General features: G+C 41.4%; 1 long non-coding RNA gene across 5 annotated transcripts; it reads right to left on the minus strand.

The window, feature by feature from the left end:
• Positions 1-640: 640 nt before the first annotated feature.
• LOC117062768 lies at positions 641-25958 on the minus strand. 5 transcript variants are annotated; one of them, XR_004428575.1, is made up of 5 exons: positions 24647-25958; positions 15852-15986; positions 12642-12729; positions 9377-9511; positions 653-688 (listed from the first exon to the last, which is right to left on the minus strand). It is a non-coding gene; the product is annotated as an uncharacterized LOC117062768 (long non-coding RNA). The 5 variants fall into 5 exon arrangements; XR_004428576.1 differs by lacking the exon at positions 9377-9511 and having other exon boundaries at positions 641-688; positions 24647-25374; XR_004428574.1 differs by lacking the exon at positions 653-688 and having other exon boundaries at positions 9226-9511; positions 24647-25373.

A 25958-nucleotide genomic window follows, 5' to 3' on the forward strand; every position in this document is an offset into this window, starting at 1 on the left:
AGGTGATCTGCCCCCCTCGGCCTCTCAAAGTGCTGAGATTGCAGGTGTGAGCCACTGCACCTGGCCCTTTTTCAGTCCTTAAATCTTCCCCAATCACCCAACAGCACCAGAGTCTCTCTGGTTCAGGGAACTGTCCAATTTGCAAATCATTGTTTGCTCAATTAACTTCCATGAAATTTAATTCGTCTAAGGCTTTTCTTTTCACAATTGTTATTTTTGTGAATTCTCAAATCTTGATAGAAATCTTTTTGAAGTTTTATAAAATTAATTGGGTAGCAGTCCATGTGTTTGTGCTCTGGATTTTATTAAATATTTTACAATTAATCCTTTATTAAATTTTGAAACAAAAAAAATCCATAGTGTTATTCTTGTTAGCATTCTACTCATTCTTTCTACTATTTTGGCAACTTAAAAATATCCAAGACAGGCATGGTGGCTCATGCCTGTAATCCTAGCATTTTGGGAGACCGAAACAGGAAGACTAAAGATTGCTTGAGCCCAGGAGTTCAAGACCAGCCTGGGCAACGAAGCAAGACCCAATTCCACAAAAAAAATATAAAAGAATTACCTGGACATGGTGGCATGCTCCTGTAGTCCCAACTACTCAGGAGACTGAGGGTAGCTTGAGTCCAGGAGGTCAAGACTATGGTGATCCACTGCACTGCAGCCTGAGTGACAGAGCAAAATCCTATTAAAAAAAAAAAAAAAATATATATATATATATATATATCCAGGAAAGTATCCATACAACAAGATTGTAAAAGTAATTGGCATTTAACCCCATATCTGACAGTCTTTCAGGTTTTAAATATTACTGTTATTATTCACTATTATTATATGAACTTTATGACTTCTAATACTTCTATTTTTCTGTGTCATAGATTTGCTCTTTCATTTTCATTATTTCAAAAGATTGATCCTTAAAATTTCTGATCTATTTTGCTATTTTCTATATTTTGACTAGTTTTATTCACTTTCAGTTCATTCTTTTGGTTTTCCTTAGAGTTGTCTTTTATTTTTCAAATTTTTTTTGAAATCAATCTCTGTTTCATATCTATTTGTTATTCTGTGATAAATAGGGTAGTTTAGGATATGAATTTAACTCTGGATATAAATTTGGCAGCACCCCTTATGGTGTATAACTGTAACGAGAGGCATTTTTTAATTTTAATTTTTATTTAGTTTACATATGCAGATTCCATTTGTTTCAGAGCTACACATGTGTTTCTCATCTCTGACTAGATGAGGGACCTCTCCTGGGTTTTAGCTATCCATGGAATAATGTCTTTCCTATATGGTTCTAAGTTCAGATGGAAGTGCATAGCACTCCCTTAATTTATGTTCGGTTGAAGGATTTCATCAGTTTTATTTTGCTAGCTTGAGTTTGAATATTCCAATTGGTCATTGTTCGACTATAGTAGAGAGTTTGAAGCATCCTGCAATTCTTTTTTGAGCTGATTTTTACAAGAAAGTGAATACAAGCTGCATCCATTGCCTATGAGCTTTTTCTGCCACTGCCTAGTTCCTTAAGTTAACAAAAAAGAAAAAAACATTCTTCTTAGAAGGCCAGTATCCCAAGATGCAAGGCTACTCTGCTCATGCTCTTTTTCTCCCTTGTCTCATGGGCTGGGAGTCTGAATGGGAATAGACGGGGGGAACGTGAGCAGGCATGGGACCCTGGGTCACTTAGGTAGCATGTTCACTCAGCAAGAGGAGCTCTGTCTCTGTTCATCAGTATTTGTTTTTGTTTACTTATTTTTTATTGTTTGGTTGTATCTTGGCTCATTTTACAGACACTACAAACCCTGAGATCCCTAAGAAGAGGCAGGCAACAGAAGAGTGTTCAAAAGTCTTTCCCTACCATTTTTGGAGCCATCTGGCTTATTTTGACATGCAGGATAGAAAGTGAGATATTTAGTCCAAGAATATATTTCTTGGTCCCTACACACATAGAAGATATATGCAGGGGAAATATTGCCCCTTCTTGAGTCTATTGTCCATTTTTATCTTTAACATACTGTGTTGATAGATTTCATTTTAATATGCCTTTATGGGTATTTTAATTAGATGGAAGGAACATTATCTGCCATTCTAAATGGAAGCTTCCTTTAATTCTTGAGTAACATGAAGAATTGGTAGAAACTTCTACTGATTGGAAGCATCTGTTTTGTCAATATGAGATTCATTTCAGTCTTGGAGATAACCTTAAAAGCAGTATGAGAGAACAAGGAGGAAGAGAAATCACTGTTACTTTTGTAGCCCTAAGTCTATTGTTTTCCACAGTCTTGAAGCTGTTCTAGCAGTTTCTTTTGATTGGTACAGATGTGAAAGTGGAGCAGTCCTTTCCTTGGGCTATGTGCCTGTGATTTATTTATTCAACAAGTATTTATTGTGTGCCAGGTTGCATACTCATCACTGAGTACAAAATGGTGAGAAAGACACTTGGCTCCTGCCTTTTTGGTTCCATATCTTAAAGAGGAGACACCAAGACCAAAAGCAAAAACTCTGCAGCAGCATGAGTAAAGAAAAGTCGACTGAATAAAAATATTGGCAAGTTGCATTGTGTAATGAATAAAAAACGAGATAAGTTTTTAAAAATATTAAGTAGAAAGTCGTTTTCCTCTGGTCAGGGAAGTCCTCTTCAAGACAGTGATATTTAAACAGAGCCAAGCTTCGAGAATTAGAAGCGGTTAAATGAAAGGTAAACAGAAACCACTATCGGTATAGGTAACAGCATTTGTAAAGGCCCAGAGAAACGAAAAGAAAACAACAACAACAACAACAACAACCAAAACCATAAAGCTCTATGCTTGAGAGTCAGAAAGATAACCACTGTAACTGGGGGTTCTGACCAAACAGGAGTGTGGCAGGAAATGAAGTCAGTGAGATAGGCAGGGGCCAGATCTTGCCTGGAATCGTAAGCATGGTGAGTTTATGATAAGAAGGTCCTAGTGAGAACATCATGGTAACAAGGTTGTCGTAAGATGGTCATGGTGAGAAGGTCATGGTAAGGAGGATAAAAAAGTATTGGAAGGATTTATATAGGACAGTAATATGATATCATTTTGTAATTAACAAACATTACTTTTACTGCTGTTGTAGAACAAATTAGAGAAAAGTAAATTAGGAACACTGTTAGGATGCTGCTGCAATAATCCAGTGAGAGTTCGTGGTGACCTCTGTTTTGACAGGCAAGGGAAAAGATGAATTGGTGCGTGTAGAGAGAGGTCATTGGCTTAGCGGTAGGCGTATAAGGGGTTTTGAGCCTGATGACCTCTATTTGGAATGATCATGAGGGTGCATGTGGATGGAGGGTAGAGGTCTGATTAACAAGAGGGTTGGAAAAACTAGTACAGGGAAAACATATTTTTTTTTTACTACTATATAGCATCAGTTAACGTTTGAGATCACGAGTTTAAAATGAATCCAAGCCAATTTAAAGTTATACCCAGCCATCAGAGAGCCTTAACGTATGTTGACACAAGTCCTTGCCCTATTGCTACATCTGCTGCTAATTCCTGGGCTGGTGATAACTTTGCTGGCACTTTTTTTGTGCCCTGGGACAGCAGGGCTTGGCTATTTGGCATGCTTCTTTCAAGAAAATGCCAACCTTTACCCCAAAAGTTCCCAAATAAGACTGTCTGCAAAATAATGTCAGTGTCTAACGTCCTACTTCTCCAAGAAACCTTCAAAAATCCTGAAATCTGAACATCCTCTTCCCTTCCCCATGGTAGTTTTTGTGTCTTTCTACTAAAGCACTGTGACTTTGTGCCACTGTCTGGCCCCACCAACAATCCCCGAGCCATCTCATGCCGAACTGGCTTTCTCTCTGAGATTGCACCGTGTTTCTTTTTGTCTTTGGTATATAACACATGTTGACCCTTTTTCTGAAAGTACTAACACCCACTTATTTTTCGGGTTAAAAATGCCCATGAAAAGATCTTTCTTAACACTTCCTACTAGTTTATGTACCCTCTGCATTCAAAAATATGTACCACTTTTCTCTGGGAGAGGACAATCCCTTCTCACCTATAGGTATCTCAGAGCTTAGTCATGTGACTCACCTTTTCCCAATGAGGTGTGAGTGGAAGAGACACTTGTCACTTCCAGGTGGAAACTTTCAGAGCTGGCGCTTTGTTTACATACTCTTTCCTCTCCAACCCCTGAGCTCTTAGATGCATGTGTCAATGATGACATAACCACCAGTACAGATCCTTTTTTGACTATGATGAACAGAATACCACTGTTTACGTGTAATGGGCATGTAATGTGGGAAATAAACTTTTTTTTTTATCATTAAGTTGCTTGGTTTTTTGGATTGTGTAGTATTGGAGCAGAACAATTGGTACCAAAGAAGGAATATATTCATAACAATAACACTAAACTATGTGACATTGACATTAGGATGGACAATGAGCAGAAAGAAAACTCTTAACATTTGTAAGGATGGTGATCCATATTAGGTTGTAGTGAAACACTTAGGAAAACTGCCATCCATGGTAAGTTGGAAGACAAATCAGTTTGTAATAAGAGCATAGTTTTAGACAAATAGATGGGAAGAGAAACTTTGGTAACATGATTTGGTTGCTAATGGTTACATTGGACAAAGGTCAATGAAAAAGAGATGAGATCAGAAAAAAATTGTTCAATTTACAAGCAGGAAGAAAAGGAATGGAAAGTTCCTAATTCAATGACTTGAAGGCTTGAGAAATATAACCAATTGTCAGTCTCCAAGCTTTCAGACTCAGATTGATGAAAATTCAGTCTTGAGGCAAGGAACAAATCAAGAAGGTCATTATCCTCTTTGTTAAACTACGAACATTTTACTGAATTACTTTAATTAGACACAATGTTTCAGGTATAAAGAGAATTGGCTTGGTTCTTCCATGAAACTGATAGGCTCAAAATACTAGCAATTAACTTTAGTGAAACAAAAATGCATGTCTGAAAAATAATTTTGAATGTGACTACTGAAACAAAGTAGATTTGAAAGAGTTGTATTTTTGAAGATCCACCAGTGTGGTCTAAAAGCTACTGACCCTTCAGGACTTAAGTTGAGGCTTGGGCCCCCAACCTTCTCTAGGGAGAGAGCATGCTGGGAAACCTGTGCAGCCCTAAAGACAGATATTTCCTATTGACCTCCTCATATGTGGTCAATATGGTAATTAAAAAGAAGAAACAATTTGAACAATGGCTCAAGAAGTTGAACAGAATCTTAAAAAGCAATGTCTGTCAGCAGGATTTCAGAGTGTTCATTGAAATTATGTAGTCCTTCCATCACCATGTTTTGCTTGTAGGGAAGAAAGTAGTTTTTGTTTGTTTTGCTTTTGCGTTTTGTTTTATTGGGTTTGTTTTTGGTCAGTATATAGATCTCCAAAGCAAAAAGAGCTGTAGCCAGACCTGCCTATAAAATAGTCATAAGCTCCTGGACTTGGAGCCTGACCCAGGAGTAGGCCTTGGATGGTTTCTTTTGGAGAAGGAGTGAAAGTATTTGCAAGTGGAAAATAAAAAGTGAATGTAGTATTTGTGACCAGAAAGGTCACTGTTGATAGCTGTCTGCTGTCCCTCATGCATGGTGGATGCTTCCTTCTTCATTGATGAAGGGCATGGCTGGGAAAGCGGCAACGCCTTCGCTGAGAAGTGCACAGAAATCACTTGAAGAATCAATGTGGTGATTCACTCTTTATCAGATCCATGGTTTGCATTCGTTTTCTTCCATTCCCTAGGTTGCCTTTGTAACCTGATTGTTTCCTTTGCTGTGCAGAAACTTTTTAGTTGACCTAGCCCCACTTGTCTATTTTTAGTTGACCTTGTCCCACTTGTCGATTTTTAGTTGACCTTGTCCCACTCATCTATTTTTAGTTGACGTAGCCCCACTCATCTATTTTTAGTTGACCTTGCCCCACTCGTCTATTTTTAGTTGACGTAGCCCCACTTGTCTATTTTTAGCTGACCTTGTCCCACTCATCTGTTTTTAGTTGACCTTGTCCCACTCGTCTATTTTTAGTTGACCTTGCCCCACTCGTCTATTTTTAGTTGACCTTGTCCCACTCGTCTATTTTTAGTTGACATAGCCCCACTCGTCTATTTTTAGTTGACCTTGTCCCGCTCATCTATTTTTAGTTGACCTTGTCCCACTCGTCTATTTTTAGTTGACCCTGTCCCACTCGTCTATTTTTAGTTGACCCTGTCCCACTCATCTATTTTTAGTTGACCTTGTCCCACTCGTCTATTTTTAGCTGACCTTGTCCCACTCGTCTATTTTTAGCTGACCTTGTCCCACTCGTCTATTTTTAGTTGACTTTGTCCCACTCGTCTATTTTTAGTTGACGTAGTCCCACTTGTCTATTTTTAGCTGACCTTGTCCCACTCATCTATTTTTAGTTGACCTTATCCCACTTGTCTATTTTTAGTTGACATAGCCCCACTTGTCTATTTTTAGCTGACCTTGTCCCACTCATCTGTTTTTAGTTGACCTTATCCCACTTGTCTATTTTTAGTTGACATAGCCCCACTTGTCTATTTTTCCTTTTGTTGTCTGTGCTTTTGGTGTCATATCCAGGAAATCACTGCCAAAACCGATGTCATGGAGTTTTCTCCTATATTTTCTTCTAGACATTTTACAGTTTCAGGTTTTAAACACTTGTCTTTAATCCATTTTGAGTTTGTGTGTGTGTGTGTGTGTGTGTGTGTGTGTGTGTGTGGTGTAAGATATGGATCCAACCTTATTCTTTGGCATGTGGATATTTATTTTTCCCAATACCATTTCTTAAAGAGACTGTAATTCCCTCATTGTGTGCTCTTGGTACCCAGAGTTAAGGCAATTCCAGAGCAAAGACATGAAAATTCAAAATTTGAAATAGCTTTTAAAATAGGCAAAGTACCTGAATAGAGATTTATCAAAAGAAAACATACAAATAGGTAGCAGGTACCTGAAAAGGTGCTCAGCATCACTAATTATCAGGGAAATGCAAATTTAAAGCACACCTGTTAGAATGGCTATTATTGAAAAAAGCAAAATATAACAAGTTTTGGCAAAGAGGTAGAGAAAGGGAACCCTTATACACTGTTGATGGGAATGTATGATGGTACAGTCACTATGGAAAACAGTTTGTAGATTTTACAAAAAATTCAAAACTGAGTGACCATATGATCCAGCAATTCTACTTCTGTGTATACACCCAAAAGAAATCAGGATCTCAAGGAGATCTCTATATTCCCATGTTTATTGCAGGATTATTTACAATAGTCAAGGTATGCAATAAACTCAAATGTTCATGAACAGATGAATGGATAAGAAATTTTCTATATACATATTATCGAATACAATTTAGCTTTCAAAAAAGAAGTGAATCCTGCCATCTGTGACAACACTGGATGATCCTGAAGGACATTGTACTAAGTGAAATAAACCAGGCACAGAAGGACAAATACTGCATGATTCCACTTATATGAGGTACCTAAAACAATCAAACTCAGAGAAGCAGAGAACATACAGTGGTTACCAGGGACCCGGGGGGAAGAGAAATGGGGGATTGCTGTTTAATTGGCATAAAGTTACAGCCATGCAGGCGTTTTGAGCACTAGCAGTCCGCTGTACAGTGTAGTGACCATACTCAACAGTGCTGTGTTATGCACCTGCAAATGTGTTGAGAAGGTAGATCTCATGTTAAGTGTTTTAAACACACACACACACACACACACACACACGGACCCAAGGAAGCTTTGGGGGATGATAGTTATGACTATTGCCTTGATTATGGTGGTAGATTCACAAGTATATGTATGTGTCCAAGCTCATCAAATTGTATACATTAAATATATGCAATTTTTGTATGTCAATTATACCTCATAAAGCTTTTTTAATTAAATTAAAGAAAGAAAGTGAAAAAAGAAAGAAAAAGCAAATGAATTAGTGTGTGGTGAGCTATGCTCTTTTTGCATCTCAGCTCTTGTGATTACAGAAGCGTGCATTGAGACAGCACCTCCAGGAGCCTGGATTCCTGAGTGACTAAAAGTGATCCTTACTGACCAGCAACACATATGGGGTGGGGTGGGGTTAAATAACTTTGCCACCCTCCAGCCAGGTCAGTTAGCTTCTGTTTGTCGTGTTCCCCTGTAGGTCCCATCCCATTCTAACTGATCCACCTTATTACCACTCACGACATCCTACACATTCTCTCACCAGTAAGTATATCATTAGTTTTGTAACTTTATACATATTGGGGTGAAAAACAGTATTACTTCATCACGTAAATATGCTTCATGAAGGATGCTTTTTTTTTGTTTAGGAACTTGCACAGATCAGACACTTAGAGACAGCAGGTAGGGCCCTAAGAGCGTGAGTTGGAGGTACAAGAAGAGATGGAAAATATGGGTCATTATAAACCACAAGCTGGAACTGAGGGCTCATCGGGAGATGGGAGAGCACAGAGATGAGCAAAGCTCTTGAGTAATTTATCAGACCAAGCTGGAGATGCCAGAAAAGGAATAGAACTGTTCCAACTACAGGGAGTTTAATGCTCAGATCTAAGTCTCTTGGTTGTCTTTGGAATGGTAACAACCTCCTCTGCAGGGCAGCGTCAGAGGAGTTCTGTACGAGGGGCTGTTCTTCCAGAAAGTATCAGGCCTGGGCTATATGTCCCTGCTTGCTTTCAGGGACATGTGAAAGAACAGGCCCCCAACAGAAAAGTAAAGAATAAGAACACCTTTAGAAATCAAAGGTGATGTGAAAAGCTAAAATTCCCAGGACTGACAGAGATCTTGAAAACAAAGGGCTTCTCATGGTTGATGAGATGTGCATTTGGGCAGGACTTCTCTGGATCTTAAGGGCGTGGTGATCCCAGCTGGTATCTATCTGGCTTACGTTTATGTGATGTATATATCCCCTCCACTATTGTGCAAGCTCCCTGGGTGCAGGGCCGGGTCTGACTTGTTCAATGTGTTTGTTCCCATGCCTACTACAATCCCAGGCATAAAAATAAGTGATGAATAAAAGGCTGAAGAAATGAACAAATGAATGAATTATTTATGTATAAATCTATCTTCTCCACTCGATTGGGAGTTTCAGAAAGGCAGAAGCCACATCCCATGTCTTTCAGCATCCTTCTAACCAGGAGAAGTGTCAGTGTTTGGGGATGTATCAGTCTGTTCTCACACTGCTGTAAAGACACTGGGACTGGGTAATTTAAAAATAAAAGAGATTTAATTGACTCACAGTTCCACATGGCTACGGACGCCTCAGAAAACTTACAATGGTGGCAGAAGGCAAAGGGGAACCACGGCAGTCTAACATGGAGGCAAGAGAGAGAGATTGAAAGAGCGAGGAAGTGCCGCACTTGAAACTATCAGCTCTCGTGAAAACTCCCTCACTCACATGAGAACAGCATGGGGGAATCCTCCCCCATAATCCAGTCATCTTCCACCAGGCCCCTCCTTCAACATTTGTCTGGTGAACTTCCTTGTGTCCTCAGAACTCAATGTCTTTGCCTGGAAACACGGATTGCTATCTCTGAAACGGAAAACAAAACAAAACAACAGCAACAACAAAAAGAAACAAAAACACCAGTGAAATAGAAAATTATGGCTTTTGAGGTCAGATTGGGTTCAAATCCTAGCTCACCCCAATATAATCTCAGGAATGTTCCTTAACTGCTTCAAGGGATATCCCTTTAAAAGAAGCATAGTAATATCTGCACTGCAGTTTTGTTAGCACAATTAAATTAGACACTATGTTCAAAGCCCCCTGCAAAGTGTCTGATGCTTGGTAGATGTGCAATCCATTTTGGCATCTCAATAAGGGCCTAATGCCACATCCAGAAATAAGAAAATCTCATCCCCAATTCCACACAACTTTGGCATAGTAAGTCCTCGTATTTGCAAGCCCTTGTTTGAAAACGCATTCTTTTCACTGCCACTGGGAGAACATTCTTAATATGTTACTACTGCCATCTTGATTACTGCCAAGCAAAGGTAATTTAAGATTTCACAATTGTGATAGCATCCTTTACTCGGAGCAAATCATGGATTCTCAAACAGACAGGCAGAAAGAAAGGGGAAAATAGATTGTAAGAAACTTGGAGCATTTTTGAAACCTGGACTCCACAAATCAAAACAAAGAAAAATACCCTCTCTATGGAAACTGTATTTATTTGTCTGAGTTCTGGAATTGGAGAGATAACATGGGGAGAGAATGAGAATGGGATGGTATTACCATTCTATACTGTCTTTTGAAGTTCACAGCTGGTTTTTAAAAAAAAAATTACAATTATGACATTTAGATTAAAATTTAATTACACATTAGATCTAAGACCAAGCATGAGGTTTTTAAAAAAAAATTACAATTATGACATTTAGATTAAAATTTAATTACACATTAGATCTAAGACCAAGCATGATGGGTTCATTGCCATCCTAGACTATGGTAGAGCTGAAACATTTAGTCACAGGTAGGTAACTAGGATTGTTGCAAATGATCATCAATCCCACAGAAACTTAATACCATGAGAAAGCTTGCAGTGTGATGCTGTGAAAATATTAAAGGCCTAGAACCCCAGCTCAGTGACCTGTTCCCAGGGGAAGTCTAGTTGTGTGTCTGATATCACCAACCCCAGGCTGCAAAACTTTTTCTTTCTTTGGGATCTGGGAACCTAACCAAATTAAGGCGATACCATGCAGGCTGTGGGATACCACAGAGAGCCAAGGGATTGGCTGCAGCCTAAAACAGGAAAGACACTTCACAGACACAGGTGGGAGGCCATTACTCACGACATCTGAGCTAGGAGCAGGAAGTGGTGGATTCTCTAGAAACACAGTTATTCTCTCGTGGCTGTGAGCAAAGTTCAGAGATGAGGCTGTCTGCTAATTAAAGAAGTTAATAGGAAACCTGCTCCTTATTCCTTGTCAGATCCCCCAAAGTTTAGAAAGTGAGGCCCTTCAGGCAATGGGCTTCACTCTCTGGTGCGGTTTGCTGTACCCCTTGGCCTGACTCAGAGATAGGGGTAAATGAATGTTGGTTTTAAAAAAAATGTATTTGGATTTAAGAAGACATCTTTGGTGTTCATATGGCATATTTTCTTTTGTTTAATCAGCAGCTTCATTATAATCCTGCCCCCATTGAAACCTTTAATTGGCTCTCCATTGACTGTAAGATGATGCCAACCTCCTTTCAGCTGATATATTCAGGCTCCTCCACGGGCTGGCCTCTGGTACCCCAGCCTCATTTCTCTCTGTGCTTTCTCTCAGATTCTCCATACATGACATGTGAAAGTGCTTGCATTTCATGGGTCAAGGTGCTTCTGCACAGACCCATATGTTTTCATTTGCAAAGATGCAAGCTTCTGCTCATCGTTCAAAACTGAACTGAGGAATCTCCCTCTCTGTGCTCCTTCCCTAACTTTCACACACAGAATCCATGCTTCCCTCTTAGGTAGTGACACTGTACCTGGTCAGTGCACTGTACCTCTAGAACAGCCCTTTGCATTGTATCATGGTCTATACATTACCTGCTTTCATGGCCTGTGGTTTATCTGAGGAGAAGGAATCAGTCCAGCTAATGATGAACACCACGACTGGGGCACTTAGGAATGCTTGTCTAGGTGCCTCCATCTCACTGTGAGACAGCAGGAATTCTAATGGCTGCCACAGGCACAGCTGTGGGGTGTTGTCCTTTGCAGCCAGGTACTCAGGACCCAGGAGGATGGAACCATACAGTGCTGCAACCCCTTTGCAGTTGCCCCTTTGTGCCTTGTGATTTCAGCAGAGATATATATTGACAATTGCTAGAGAAGAGTTTTCAACGGTCGCTTCAGACACTGAGTGAAAGGTTATCAATTTACAGCCAGGACAGCCCCAAGTGTTAGAAATTAACAGACTCAGCAATCACTGGATGCAGTGGTTTTTGTGGAGACTGTCTTGCCCTGACAAAGATTATTGAAGCAAGACTGAAGATGCATAAATATTCCATTAATAAGGTCCTGACTGCAGGGGCCATTCCTGCAACACTGTCTATGATCCTGTTTTCCGGGTGCTTCTTTTCATGCTAAGCTTGCATCACCATCAGAGCCTTTGATGAAGAAGGGCAGGGAGCATTGACCTGGTGGACACTTCCCAGAGAGACTCCTTTAGGGCTGCTCTGGCCCCTGCTAGATGCCCGGGCTGGTGTAAAGAACACAGAGAAGGAGGAACCCGCCCTGCTGTCCTTGGACGGAGCCTTGCGACTGGTGAAAGATGTCTCCATTTCTGTGGCCAAGAGAGAGGTGTTGACTGGAGATTCAGTCAGGGTTTGCACTGTGACTGACTGGGGAGGGTACCAGGGAGGAGACTGCTTCCCTGGGGAAGGCCTGGATCTGGCACTGTTATCATTAATCAATTCAGAACTGGTTAATTTTGTGCCTTGGCACTCTTGGATAAATTTGTTTATTGGAAAAGAAACCTGGGGAAAATGTTTATCTAATTGAGATAAATTTACCATCAAGTAAAGTATTAGGTTGGTGCAAAAGTAACTGTGGTTTTGCAATTACTTTTAACATGTTTAATCCTTAACGAAGCTGAAATGTCACACAGAATAAGAATAAAAGAAGAAAATGGCAATAGCAAAAGAACCAAGCAATGTACATCTAAGGCTAAGTGACCCTGCTTACCATTAAATCCTTATTCTAGGTTTCCAAATACTGTGGACATATTGCACAGAAACATCATTTCAAAAGCCGGTTTCATTTCTCCATTCATCTGAAATAGAGACCATAAAATCAGGTGGTCCAAGGGAAGACTGAGACAGGCATGACCTAGGATGAGCCACAGCCTGGGAGAGTTAACATAACAATCTAATAAAATGCTGTTTCCTTCCATCTGGGTACAAAGAAGTTCATCCTCACAGATATGAAAATCAGTCCCTCTGCAGCTGCATGGAGAGTCCAGGAAGAGGTTTCTCCTTAGCTCCCCTACACCATTTGTTTTCTGTATTTTTTGAGACAGGATCTTACTGTCATTGCCCAGCCTGGAGTGCAGTGGCATGATCACGGCTCACTACAGCCTCAACATGCCCAGCTCAAGCTATCTGTCCACCTCAGCCTCCCAACTAGCTGGGACTATAAGAGTGCACCACCACGCCCAGCTAATTTTTTATATTTTTAATAGAGATGTGATCTCTCTATCCCCCTGACCATTTCTAAACAGCAGCTAGATTGCTTTTCTTTTCTCCTTCCAAAATGTTTGATGGGCCATATGAACAGAATTACTCACAATGACCTCAGCAGCCTTCACTCACTCACTGTAATCATTGGGTTCTTTGTGTTGACTCTAGTTCTTTCCCTTTCAGAATCTGACCTGAATGGAAGCTCTCTGCAGCCTGACTTACAGGCATCGTCTCCACCTGCCCCCTGCAGAGGGGATTGCCAGGATTGCTCCTCACTCAGTTTTTGCAGAGTTGCCTTAACATTTTTCAGATACTTTGTTTCAGGCACACGACATACATGAAGTGGCATTTCCTTACTTAATTCTTATTGAATCAGAGGTATAGAAATGCAGCTGAGCTCATGAGCTGATTTATTGGTAAGCAGCGCAGTATACCCAGGTTTCTGACTCTGAAGTCCATTCTCCTTAAATACTGCACTTCCTTATTCTTTTTCTTCTGCTCCTGCTCCTTAAACTTCAGCTCTTCCATATGACAGTCACTGAGGCAGGACCAGTCCATAACCCCACCCCATAATATTTCTTAGCAAATACATAGCCCCAGAATCAAACACAATCAAACAACACTTTGCATAGTAGACAATATCTGGCAAATTTCACTCTTACCTCCTTAACACCATGCTGTTACTCTTAACGTAACAATTGAATCACTTTTACTAACTTTTGACTAAGAAGTCTGCTTTATCTTTGCTAATATTAAAGCAATATTATGAAATCATGAAAATATTACTCAAAATCATGACAAAATATTGAAAATGCAGAAAAGAAGGAAAAAAGTCCCCCTCAGAACACCAATCCAAAGTTAGTGACTATTTCACATAAATTACATGTTTTGTAGTCATGGCAGGCACAGATCTTTCTGTGTCAAGGTGGCCCATGGGCTCTAGGGGCTCTAGACCACCAAAGCCAGTCACCATCCACTGAGGACCCTGTTTTTCTCCTGCTTTAGTCACCTTAAAAAATTAAGTGTGTACTATATAACACATGATTTAAAAGCCCACTTGTAGATTACGAATTCCATGCCATCAAAACATCTGACATAGATTTGCCTCCTGTGAAGTCCTCAGGAAATGCTGTCCCCATTACCCCATGTCAAGGACTAGGGTCACCCCCCAGACTGGACTGGACATGAGTGTTCACTTGGAAGATCTCTGAGAATCAGCAAACCAAACAATTTTTTTAAATGCCCACTCTCTGTCAAGTGTATTGACGAGGGATCTTAAGTTTTATGAGAGGAAGGATTGGGTCTCTCTTATTCGATGCTGTTTCTCTAAGGCCTAGGACTGTTTCAAATACACTAGAATCTTTAGAAAGTACAAGAATTTGGTCAGGCACAGTGGCTCACACCTGTAATCCCAGCACTTTGGGAGGCCGAGGCGGGTGGATCACGAGGTCAGGAGTTCGAGACCAGCCTGGCCAACCATGGTGAAACCCTGTCTCTACTGAAAATACAAAAATTAGCTGGGTGTGGTGGTGCTTGCCTGTAATCCCAGCTACTCAGGAGGCCGAGGCAGGAGAATCACTTGAACCCAGGAGGTGGAGGTTGCAGTGAGCTGAGCTCGCACCACTGCACTCCAGCCTGGGCGACAGAGCAAGCCTCCGTCTCAAAAAAAAAAAAAAGGTACAAGAATTCATTGCATCTTGACCACAACAAATCCATAAGAGAAGCATTTCTAAAGGCATTAAAAGATCTGAAAACTAAGGCCTGTAAGAGTTCAGCAAGTTGCTCAAGGTTATATAGTATATGGCACAGTTGCCATTGAAAGTCTGTTTGATTTCAAAGCCCATCTTTTCTTGTACAATGCCATTCTGCTTTATTCCCTGTCAGTGCCTTTGATATACTGATAAATGGTTTCACATACTCTGATGTCAGTCCTAGCAAAGAAAAAGCTATCATCAAAAAGGCCTTATTCTAGTCACCATTGATTCATCCCTTTCTCAATTTGTTGCCAATTTTCCTTACATGCTGGATTTCCTGACCAAGCATTTTGTGTAGATAATAGTTTTTTCTTCCAGAATGTTCTAAACAGTACTCTTATTTTTAAAAAAATAAAATATGTAGTAGTTTCTGATTCTTCCATCTTTATCAAGTATTCTTTGCTTATCTTGTCTCTTACAGCCATTAAGCCACATGAAGGGGTTTGAACTTGATCCTAAGAGTAATGAAGAATTCCCAGGCAAATGCTAATGGATGAGTGACCTTATCACATTTGCTTTTAAAAATAACTATTTATTAGAGAGATGGAGAATGGATTGGAGAAAGGCAAGCCTGGAGTCAGAGAAACCAGTGGAAAGAATATTGTGTGACTCCATGTGAAAGACTAGGTGTTTTACGTAAGAAATCTACTCTTTCCAAAAAGAAGTCTGACATTTGTCATCAGGTCTTGGGAAGGAATCTCTAGGCTCTGGGAATACTGTGCTCAATAGGAGGGTTTCTGTTTGTTTGGGGGCCTTGGCTCACACCTGGAGGATCTAACAATGTGATTTCAGGTGAGGGCTTTGGGTCACGAAGTCATCCCTCAAGGGACTAGAGACTGAGATCAATGAAAGGAGAGGCCAATTAGCTTCATGTGATTGAGTACAGTGAACACTCTGGACACCAAAGCTCAGGGGAACTTCCCTGGATGGCAATGCTCTCTGCATGTTATCACACGTCTTACCTGAGAACTAAGGCTGCCCACCATCCACCAGAGGGCATGCCAGCAACTCCATGTTTGGAACCCCGCTGGACTGGTCCATGCACTGCTTCCTGTGGCTGACTTTCATCTGTGTTGGTTAGCTGTACTCAACTGTAACTAAGGGTATAACCACTTTCAGTGAGTTCTGTGAGTACTTGCAGTGAAGTACCAAAATGAAGAGTGGTCTTGGGAACTCTCAAACATGCAACTGGTGTTGAAGGTAGGGAAGCCTTAAGGACTGTTCCTTAATTTTGCAGTTGGTGTCAGAGGTGAGGGCAGACTTGGGACTGTTCTCTCAAACTCCACAGGGGTCCAGACCAAAGGAGCAGAAGTGGAAATGGAGAGGAGCAGGGGAACCCAAGAGATACTGGTATTCAGAAGCTGCTACGGCAAGGTTCATGGATGACTGGATAGGTAAAGGGGAGGTGGAGGAAGATTCCTCAAGAACATCATTTAGATTTCTGACTTGGCCACTAGTTGAGTGGTTTGTGATACTCACTTGACTTGATTTATTTCTTCTAAGACATTTTACTCTTAATGCTTAGAAAAGTCTGGGACATTTTAGATAAAAAACAAATGTTGAATGAAGAATAGTCTAAGGCAGTGGAAAAGATCTTATTGATTAATAAGAACAGGAAATGATAGTTAATTGACAGTGGAACAGTAGTTGGAAGACAAACCCCCACTCTTAAAATCCATCTAGGAGAGCAGATTGTAGATTGAACGGATGCTTTGAATTAAAAGAAGGTCATCATCATTGTTGATTTGCCACATGTTTATAAAAAGGGAGTAAGGAAGTTTCTAAATAAACAAATTTGATCTTTTGAAAAGCTAATTCCATCAAGCTACAGTGGTGAATATTGTCCCACTTCAACTTTGGATTATGCTGTTCAAACAATAGATGTTGTTCCTTGACTCTCCCAACACCTGGGAATTAAGTAGAAATGATACTTTTGTTCTTTTTAAATGTTTCTGGCTTAGTTTTGATGTACCAGATACTGAGTAACAATAATAATTTGTTTCCTAGAAATAATAATTGCAAACATCATAGCAAGGTGCCAGTATTATTGCATCTCATTTAATTAGAAATGGAGAGACTGAAAGTAAAACTGCTAAGTCATATATTCAAGAGAGACAGATTGTCCACGGCAGCGCTGCATGCTGAACCCAGGCAGCTGACTCCACAGCTCTGTTGCTCAGATTTGGCCTTTGGTAGTGTGACTCCAGCTTTTCTTGTTTCTCTTTGGTCCAGACATGACCACAGGAAAATCATTCCATAGCCATTTTGAGATGTTAGATCACAGTTACTTTTGCATTTTCCAAATGTATTGAGAATGCCTACAGCATGTCATATAGCAGTCACATTGTTTTAGTCTCATAGATACTTCAGGGAGAACAATGCAATTTTGCTAACTTTTCCACTGAAAGCAGTCACCTCTGTGTGGAGAAAATTCAGGAATCCCAAACCCAGGAATGATGTCTTGGTGGAAAATTGAAATGTTTGGAATTGGAAATTCAGAGCGGAAATGCCCTCCTAAATTAAGAGAGGCTACTCTTACAATGGCATTAATTATTTAAAAACAAGCAACAGAAAATAAAAAATATCTTAGGAAAATTGCATTCATACATGACACAGGAATGGTGCTGCCTTCTCATATGAAGTAGTTAGCAAAGGAACCCCTGTGAGAATTTGCATGCTAGGTATGAGGCCACCACTAGATCTGAGGTCAGCCAAGGGCCACAGCCAGTTTTATACATTGTTCTCTCCCATTTGACCAAAGGCTCAGGGAAGGGGTGGGACAAAACTGGGCTTTTCAAGCAGACTGCTTTGGTTTGGAATTCTGTCTCTAGTACTTGCTAACTATGGATGTAGGGAAGTTCCTTAACTTTACTAAACCTCAACTTTCTCATCCATTTAATTGGGATTAAATAACAGCCATGCCACAGGTTACACAGACAATTCCCACAACATCTTTGCTGCTTCTGTTTCCACGCTAAGCCCACTGCACTGAGAGCTACTTGAGAAAAGGATCCTGGGTGTTGTTTCCTTCCTATTTTCCTAGTGCTTAGTGCATGGTAGACATTTAATACAAGGATGATACGCAGGGATCATCTGATTTCTGCTTGGGGGACAAAAATTCTAAAGGTCGGGTTGAATTGAATGGTAAAAAGGGAAGACAGGAAAACAGTGACGAATGTTTGAATCCAAGCAAAGTTAGAACACTCATTTCTGGCTTTAATTTATTTAAATGGGCCCCAAAGTCATAGGTGTTGTTCCATCTAATTTAGAGAGACTGAAGGACATTCATTGAGCGAAGAGTAAGACTCGCCTTCAGTGGGTCCATTACTGTTAATACCAGTCCTATGTAGTTAATGTTGTATTTTCTAAAATTGTATTTTCCATAGATCAATTATGAGTCAGGCAAAAAGAAAACCTGTAAATTAATCAGGGCTTACACAGTAAACAATGCACCTAAAAAGAATCTTAATGAGCAAAGCATTGTCCAAGGCAGCTTGCTTTTAAATACACATTTCTGAGTAGATATGGCTTATGATGACCGCTCCTTTCTTAATTTCATTCATTTTGTTGGATGGATGATAGGAGCACAGTTATGAATGTACTGATATATCTTACACGGCTATATTCCGGTAGTGTCCTGGATTCATATAATGTCCCTTTCCCCAAAAACAGAAGCATCTTTTCCTCTGTCAGGTTCACTACCAATGGGGGCTCGGCTGGAAGGGCTTCATCCTTGGGAACACTGCTGCTCCCCTTCCCCATGGAGGATCGCACAGTGTGCACGCACACATGAACCTGTGCCGTTAACTGTAACGAGAGCCGCGTGCGGTGTGGGGGTGATTTAGCCTTTAAGCAATTCCACTTTGGGGTCCCTAAGAGTTTAGCTCTGCTCCCCTGATATGCAGTTTCCTGAATTCAGGCCAGGAGGACATCACCCATTTCTCAGTCACACATCAGATCGGGCTAACCATTTGGCTACATGGTGTTCTTTAATGAAGTTTTCCGAGGTGCGAAAGGAATGTGCAATGGCCGCCCTTTTCCAGGCACTTTCTTACATGACATTCTTACACGTATGAATGCACGGAGCCGAGAATCTGCTGGTTCTTTTGCATGTGTTGTCTCCAGTCCTCACCAGGCCCCTATGGGTGGCTACTGTTATTACTGTGAAGAGGGCAAGCCCCAGACTGACCATCCAGAGGCATATCTCACTGCTGCCATTTCCTCTGTCTGTGCCGTTCAGCAAGTCAATCCTTCCAAGCTTCGGTTTCCTTATCTGTCAAATGGGAAGTCTACTTCTTAGGTTGTTATCAGGACTGCCACACCTAACATATTGCTGGCCACACGGGAAAAGCTCAATAAACACTGTCATCAATCTCATTGTGAATCAGACTGAGTTCAAAAAGGTTAAAACCAACAACAATAATTGCATCCCTTTCCCTACAGCTTTCTTGTCTCTCCTAGACAAAGAATAAAGTTTTATAACTTTTCAGTCTTAAGCATAGAACTCATTTTATTGGTAGGACTTTATTTTATTTGTAGGTTAGTACAGATTGAATATCACTTTTGATAAGGGATTCAATCTGTACTACCCTACAAATAAAATAAAGTCCTACCAATAAAAACGGTGTCTCAAGCCTGTAATCCCAGCACTTTGGGAGGCTGAGACGGGCGGATCACGAGGTCAGGAGATCCAGACCATCCTGGCTAACACAGTGAAACCCCGTCTCTACTAAAAATACAAAAACTAGCCGGGCGAGGTGGCGGGCGCCTGTAGTCCCAGCTACTCGGGAGGCTGAGGCAGGAGAATGGCGTAAACCCGGGAGGCAGAGCTTGCAGTGAGCTGAGATCCAGCCACTGCACTCCAGTCCGGGCGACAGAGCGAGACTCTGCCTCAAAAAAATAATAAATAAATAAATAAATAAATAAATAAATAAAACAAAAGTGCTTGGGACCAGAAGTGTTTTGGATTTTGAATTATGTCGGATTTTGGAATATTTGCATTATGCTTACCCATTGTGCATCCCAAATCCAAATATTTGAAACTTGAGATGCTCCAATAAGCATTCTCTTTGAGTGTCATGTAACTGCTCAAAAAATTCTGGATTTGGGAGCACTTCATATTTTGGATTTTTGGATTGTAATGCTTAATCCATAGTAGGTAAAGGCACTTTATTAGCTCCATCAGAGCAAGCCTCTTCAGAAGCGCTCCCTGGTGATCACTCTCATTCCTTCCAAAAGTTTCATTTCTCTCTCTCTCTCTCTCTCTCTCTCTCTCTCTCTCTCTCGACAGTGTCTTGCTCTGTCCCCCAGGCTTGAGTGCAGTGGCATAATCATAACTTACTATACCCTCAACTTCTTGGGCTCAAGCAATCCTCTCTCCTCAGTCCCCTGTGTAGCTGGGACTATAAAGGTGCACCATCAAGGCTGGCTACGTTTTTTAATGTTTATTTTAGCAGAGATAGGGGGTCACTATGATGCCCAAGCTGGTTCTGAACACCTGGCCTCAAGCAATTCTCCCATCTTGGCCTCCCAAAGTTCCTAGATTACAAGTGTGAGCCACCGTGCCTGGCCTTAAAGTTTAATCTTAACATGGGTTCTGGCCCTGTTCTACTTGTAAAGATCTCTTTTGAAGTCTCAACACCACCTTTATCATGTGTTTCTGTTCTGCCCTTCAGAAAAGCCCACCAGAACCAAAGATACAAGTTCCAAAAATGGTGAGGCTAGGGACCCCCATTCACTTGTCCTCCAGTTAAAGCTCAAAGGGGTAAGGGGACTCTAGAGCCAAAATTATCTCAGTTGAAATAAGGAGTCTTGCATAAAAGCCTAAAAAATGTATTTATGATTCTGCTAGGCACCTATGTGGCACTGTCCCTCTACAGGACAGCTTCAAAGTCCTCTCTCAGCCTCATAGTATACATGACTTTTGCTGCCATAAATTCTTCGTGCAGCAGGCTTCACATCATGCATCCAGAGACCTCAACGGGGGCTCTCCCCTCTGCACATTTGCCTCTTGTTCTAACTATGCAAGGTAAGAACGAATGAGTGCAAAGGGCTGAGTTCCATGCAACCACCTGCAGCTGGGTGAGCTAGTGAAGCTGACCTTGAGATAAAGATTTAAAGTGAAGGATGTTTATCAAGGAGTGCGTTGGGGTAAGCACAAGTCAAAGGGACAGGAGAAAGCAGGAGGGGCAGAGGGGAAAGTTATCTTCCATGCAGGCTCAAGACAGCCTTACTTATGTTTTAGGAAACTCAGGGACTCACGTGGCTCTTCAGAAGAGTGTCTGAGTGAGATTGAGATAACCAAAGCTTTATTACTCCACTACCCTAACCCCTGGCATGGATTAGTCATACATGTGGGTCTCCCCAGAAGAGGCAAGATCTTGGGCCTGCTCTCTGCAGCCCAGGCAATCCCTGAAGATGGGACAGGATAGTTCCCGTGACCCTTTCACAGGACTTGTGACAGGGATGTGGCTTGTTTACTTGGCCGCTGAGCTTAACCCCTACTGGAGGGAACATGCCATGGACAGGAGCAGGAACCAGAGTGAGTGAATGCTGGAACTGTCAGCTGCATCTCTCCAGCAAAAGCAGGCCCTGTGCAAGCCTCGTGGCAGTGTCCAAGTGTGTTACAATCCTCTTTTAGCTCTGCTGTCTGGGAGGAGGTGTCTGCAACCCCTGATGTCCCAGAGTGCATTTTACCAGCTCAGTGGGCCTTTTGCCTTATTATGTGGGGCAGCTGTCCTCCAACAGCAAGGACAAAGGGCCAGTGTGATAGCCTTTTTGGGTTCCCATACCCACTGTGTCTCGAATTCTTGTCTGGTGCTTGAGAAGAATGAGGCCACATGGATTGAAGGACGGTGAATGTGGAGGTTTTATCGAATGGTGAAAGTGTCTCTCAGCAGGATGGGGAGCTGGAAAGGGGATGGAGTGAGAAGGCAGTCTTCCCTGGAGGTCAGCCATCCCTGGCCAAACTCCTTTCCCAAAGAAGTTTCCAATGTCCAGCTGAATCATCTCCTCTTGACATTCAGATGCTTCTCTCTTCTGTGTGTATGTCCTTCTCTGCCATGCCACTCTGCTCCTCTGTCAGTGGAGCTTGGGGTTTTTATGGGCACAGGATAGGGGTGTAGTGGGCCAAAAGGCAACATTCAGGTGGGAAAATGGATTTGAAGTTCTCATTTAGGGCCGTGGCTTAGGCTTGAGGGTGGGAGCCTTGTCAAGGATCCCGCCCTTTTCTACCTAGTATGTCCCTGCCTCTTGTTCATATGAAAAGTGTAGTCCACCAATGTCCCCAGCTCCAAGGACAGTTAGTTCTTTGCTGAAGAGCAACCTGGGTAGAGCATCATCATGTCCATACACCCCCACTCCACGACAGGCACATTCTACATCAACTACAATGAGCCAGTCACTTTCCCGGTGCCAGTTGTCATGCTCAGAACCATCACATAATGCAGAGGATTTGGGTAATTTTCCCATGAACTTTGACTTTGGGTGACCCAGGGTTAGGAGAGGACAGAGGTGGGGAGATAGAGGGAGGAAGAAGAAAAGTGCATTAGTTCGTTTTCACTGCTAATAAAAACATACCTGAAACTGGGAACCAAAAAAGGTTTAATTGGACTTATAGTTCCACATGGCTGGGGAGGCCTCAGAATCGTGGTGGGAGATGAAAGACTCTTCTTACATGGTGGCAGCAAGAGAAAATGAGAGAGAAGCAAAAGCGTGAACCCCTGATAAACCCATCAGATCTCGTGAGACTTATTCACTATCACGAGAATAGAACGGGAAAGATTGGCCTCCATGACTCAATTACCTCCCCCTGGGTCCACAACACGTGGGAATTCTGGGAGATACAACACAAGTTGAGATTTCAGTGGGGTCATACCCAAACCATATCAAAAGGTAAGAGGAAGAGTGGAAGGTAAGAAAACAATGAATATTTATTAAGCATCAAATTGTACCTGGCACCATGATAGGTGGTTTATAACCTCAATTCAATTTAATTTTCACTACCCCTTATAAAGCATAATATGGCTTATTGCCATTTTGAAGTTGAAGAAGCTGGGGCTCAAGAAATTAAGCAGCAACAACAGAAACTCTATATCATCTCCTTTACATTCCTGTGTCTAGAGCTGCAGAAACTCCAGTCTGGGTGCAAACACATCAAGGCAGTGATACAATGATGAGCAACTCCCATCCACTGCCCAGGCTTGGATACTCCCCATTTCTAGCCCTGTCCTCAGAAACATCAGGCTTTCTCCCAACTTTGAAAGCCACCCAAGTTTGGAGCGTGACTTGCTATTCCCATCTTAGTTCTCACTGCTTGCCTACAAGCACACTATTCTTTAGCTTTTGACCAATGAAAAGTGCTCAGCACATATTTGTGCAACAAAACTAACTGTGATAGCTCCAGGTGCAAAGCTGCCCAGTAACCACTGGACACAGTTCCTGCCCCACTGTGCTCACCCCACCTGAACTAACCAAATTCCCCTGGCATACCCATGTTAGAAAAGGACTCTTGGGGACTGCTAAGGGACAGCCAAGGTGGCTCAGGGATGCTAGACAATGAGCATCTCAAAGTGCTTCACAAATGATTGCTTATATTTAATAGTACATGCTCACATAATGCAATAATGGTTATCATTTTACACATAGTAGCTCAATCTGCACAAATAACTCTAAGAGACAGATTTTTCCTCTTGTTTTAGAGACATAGAGAGATTAAGGAACGTGCCCAAGGGCAATTTGGTTAGGCAGTGGTGAAGCTAGGTTGCAAATCTGGCTCTTTTGGGCCCTGCACTTTAGGCTTTAATTCTGCCAAGCCAAAATTCCAACACAAACTGCCACACTCCATCTACCATCTTTTTTTTTTTTTTTGAGACGGAGTTTCACTCTGTCCCCCAGGCTGGAGTGCAGTGGTGTGATCTTGGCTCACTGTAACCTCTGCCTCCACCATGCCGGCTAACTTTTGTATTTTTAGTGGAGACGGGGTTTCACCATGTTGGTCAGGCTGGTCTCAAACTCCTGACCTCGGGTGATCCACCCACCTTGGCCTCCCAAAGTACTAGGATTACAAGCATGAGCCACTGTGCCTGGCCCCATTTAGCACCTTAGCTCTGAGACCCGCCTACCAGAGCGGTTCCCTGTGGAGTGAGATGTGCACATTCTACTTTATTCTCTCTTCTAGGTCAAGTGAGAAAATGTATTTGAAATCACTTTGTAAGCTATAAGCTACCCTATAAAGAGTATGTGTATAAATGCACACATATCTACACACACGAGTACAACTACATCCCTCACAATTCACAAGCAATGTGTGATTCATGTTAAATATTCAACACATGTTGAATTTATTGGGAGTGTCTATCTTGATATAGATACTTGTTCACAAGCTATTAGTATGCTCTATCGACATTTCACACAAATAAACACAACACACACACACACACACAACCAGGTTGCTCTTCCCTCTTGGGAATGTCTGATCAAGAGGCTGAGGCTGAAGTTGGCCTCCTGTTATATCTGAGGGCAGCCCTTGCATAGGTGTGAGTGTGAGCAGGAATTTATTTTCTAACCAAGGGAGAAAACAACAAAGTGAATAGAAAAACCACAAAAGCATCTAAGTTAGATTTGGGTTCCAAAAAAACGCAGACAGAAAAGGGAGACTGTGAGGGGAGAGTTGATAGGTGGTTTAAGGATTGTCTGGAGAGAGGCGAGGAATAGAGTAAAGAAGAGAAAAAGTAATAAAAAGAACTGCAACACTCACCTCTGAGAACAAATGACTGTAGTTGCTGCGTGCTTAACGTCCCCATCTTAGGAAGCACCACACATCAGCAGAAATGCGATACACAGCAGGGAGGTGTTAGAAATCTGGTTTTGCAGATGATTTTGACAAATCACCTACAGCTTTGCTCCAAAGCAGGTCCAAAGACTTTAACCACATGGTTTGTTTATATGCACCTATTTCCTGAGTTGCTCTAAATTGCGTGACTTAGGGTGTAATGGCAATTCTTTGTGTTTTTGTAGCTCCATTTCTATGAGACACATGATTAGGAATCCTATTTGTTTTTTGTTTCTCAAGCCTTAATCAGCTACCACGCTGGGCTTGTGTGAGAGCCCCGATAATCAGCCTGCTTTATGGAGAAGGCAGAGTAGAAACAGGACAGGAGACTTCCCATGACACAGATATCCTTAAACTCGGAAAGTATCTCTTTTCTGCAAAATTGAAGTCACAATCTCTAATTAATTAGCTAACTAGCTCCCCCTCTTGAAATGTCTTTCAGATAAAAGCTGCATAATGCTACAAAGCGATGGCCTAAAATCAGACTAATCTATGTCTATGGCAGTCTGTAGGATCCATTGTGTCAGAAAAATACATAGAAATGTCTTAAAATCTGCCCAAACACAGAAACTGTATCTGTGCTATTACTTTTGTTAGGTTTATACATTTTAAATCATCTTTTTTGCTTGAAGGTATTTTGACACAGCTTGAAAAAGAAAGGCATCAAACAGCGTTAGCCTGTACAGTGAGCTATACAATTGCTGCAAGCTTAAACAGTTAAGGAAAAATGGCAAAAGTCATGCCACCAACAAGTAAGTTTGTGCTTTTGTCAGAAATGAAGACTCTTAAAATGTGATGCCATCCCATGACTTATTTTGTATTATTATCTTATTTTTGTTTTGATCCAGTCATTCTCTCCCTTTATCTTACATCGGAAACAAGAAAAGTTTTGCCTATGTCTACAACTTAAGTGAGGAATCTATTATGTGATGTATGATATAAAATTCAGAGCCAGTAATAGGCCATTGTGTGGTGTAAACATTTCAGAGGATAAGAATAATAGCAAAGAGCTAAATTGAAATGTAATCCATGCTGAGATACTGTAACAAAGCCTTATACTCTCTTTAAGCCAGCTGCTCGCAACTTTGGCTGCCTATTTGAATCTTGCAGAGACCTTAAATCTTGATGCCTGGGTCTCACCCTCCAGGGATTCTGATTTCATTTGTCTGGATTGTAACCTAGTGTCATGGGTTTTAGCAGCTCTCCAAGTGATTCAAATATGTGGCCACGATTGAGA

This window comes from Trachypithecus francoisi, unplaced genomic scaffold (assembly GCF_009764315.1).
Source record: "Trachypithecus francoisi isolate TF-2019V2 unplaced genomic scaffold, Tfra_2.0 Lachesis_group17, whole genome shotgun sequence".
Taxonomy (NCBI): Eukaryota; Metazoa; Chordata; class Mammalia; order Primates; family Cercopithecidae; genus Trachypithecus; species Trachypithecus francoisi.